The 1964-nt window shown below is 35.9% G+C and overlaps 1 protein-coding gene across 1 annotated transcript in view; it reads left to right on the plus strand.

Moving 5' to 3' along the window:
- Positions 1–1964, plus strand: part of LOC107088215 (protocadherin gamma-A12-like) — a 6599-nt gene that overhangs the window by 2320 nt on the left and 2315 nt on the right. The gene's annotated exons all lie outside the window — the stretch shown is intronic.

Consider the following 1964-nt stretch of genomic DNA (forward strand, 5'->3'; position numbering starts at 1 on the left):
CTGATAACTTGGCTGAGGTGCCAGAACTGAAAGATATTTCTTATGATGAGAAGAACTCCAAATTGACATCTTATCTAATAATCGCACTGGTTTCTGTGTCCACCTTCTTTCTGACCTTCATCATCATCATCCTTGGTGTGAGGTTTTGTCGCAGAAGAAAGCCCAGACTGTTGTTTGATGGAGCAGTGGCCATCCCTGGAGCTTATCTTCCCCCAAACTACTCAGATGTTGATGGCACAGGAACTTTACGCAGCGCTTACAATTATGACGCCTACCTAACAACAGGATCGAGAACGAGTGACTTTAAGTTTGTATCATCCTACAATGATAACACGTTGCCTGCTGACCAGACTCTAAAGAAAAGTGCATCAGACTTTGAGGATAACCTATTAACTTTGGAGACATCCAATAAGGTAAGGCAGTTTTTTTCCCCCACTGGATGAGAGTAGTGCTGTCAACTGTTTTGCTTTAGCTGCTATTTTAGATTGTTTTTACAAAATGTTCTTTCCATAAGCTCAGTTTCTTTTTTTGTTGTTGTTTTTGTCTCCCACCATCTTCATAGGGCCTTTAAGGTTACTCAAACCGATCCTTCTCTACAGATTTCCGTCTTGTAGTTTGTTGTCCCTGTTAAAAAATTGTATCTGCTTCTCTTCCACTATTTCAAGTGCAATCAAATTCCTATTTGTTTTGCTGTTATTCTTTATTTAAAGAATGTGTGAAACCATAATATCTGTCAAAAACCTTTAGTGATTTTTTTTTTTCGTTTCCAAGGATAAATGTCTACAAAAGCGTCATAAGCATTATATAGCAATTACTCTCTTGAAGCACTTTTGTATGAAGAAAAAAATACTGAAGTTGAACTTATTTTGCATCGACAGATTTGTCAGCAAAACACTAGAAGAATAGGATTTCCTTCCGACAAGGGCAGTGAATACAAAATGTTATATAAAATGAATATTGCCCTGTGACAGACCTGGAACTTGACCTGATACATACTGGAAAAGCGACACATTATATATTGAAAGTTGTAGCTTGCTACTTAAACAGATCAAATCATAAATGAGCTAAAGTAAATGAAATACGGTTTTGTTAGCTTTAGTTTTAGGACCTAACATTAATGACCATTGACATGCATGACCAATCAAAGGTTTGTGTCATTAAACTATCAAAACACTAAATTAAAGCTCTGCTGCTTATCTTAATGTGCAGAAATCAGAAAGAAGAATGAAGCGCCTTCGATTGTCGCCCTCTAGCTTCGTATTGTGTTATTTTTTATTATTGTAACTTTTTCCCTAGGAAAAGGATATTGTCTAATTTGACTTGTCAAATACTCCTTATCTGATTAAAATAATTTAATTAACAAAGAAAATGCAACATTTTGTGTTAAGGATCAGTTTCTATTATTAAATTGCAAATATACTGTCATTTTTTAATGGATAATCAAAACAGTGAAGTGAGCCTTAATTAAAAATAGCCAAAGTTTAAAGATACATTCGTTTTTATCTCTGAAGTTCATATAACTGTTATTTTTTTTAATAATTATTTTGAATCTTAAAAAGAAATGCAATTCTGTTTTTGTTTCTTTTCTGAATACATTTGGTTATAAGAAGGAACGTGGTGGGAGAATAAAGGCGACTGCAGATGTCGCTCTAGACTGTCAGAAATTTGTTTTTGACCACTCCGCTCACAGCTGAACGCTGAATAGGTGTAGATAGAGTTCTCATTTTATGAAGGACGCTAGAATACCGTAGCTGCTTTCTGCGGATTTGACAATTTTATAGCTCTGTTTTTTGAAGATGTGTTGAACGCTTCCCCTGGAATTTTTCACAACCCTGAAGCCCTTTTTAAATCAAGATGAGAAACAAGGGGTTCGCAGGACTTGCCCTGATCATGTGCCTTGCTTTGTTCATTGAAATGCGGCATCAGGTACGTGGAGATCTGAGCTACTCGATCCCAGAAGAGAT

The sequence above is a fragment of the Cyprinodon variegatus genome, unplaced genomic scaffold, assembly GCF_000732505.1.
Source record: "Cyprinodon variegatus isolate N-32 unplaced genomic scaffold, C_variegatus-1.0 Scaffold210, whole genome shotgun sequence".
Lineage (NCBI taxonomy): Eukaryota > Metazoa > Chordata > Actinopteri > Cyprinodontiformes > Cyprinodontidae > Cyprinodon > Cyprinodon variegatus.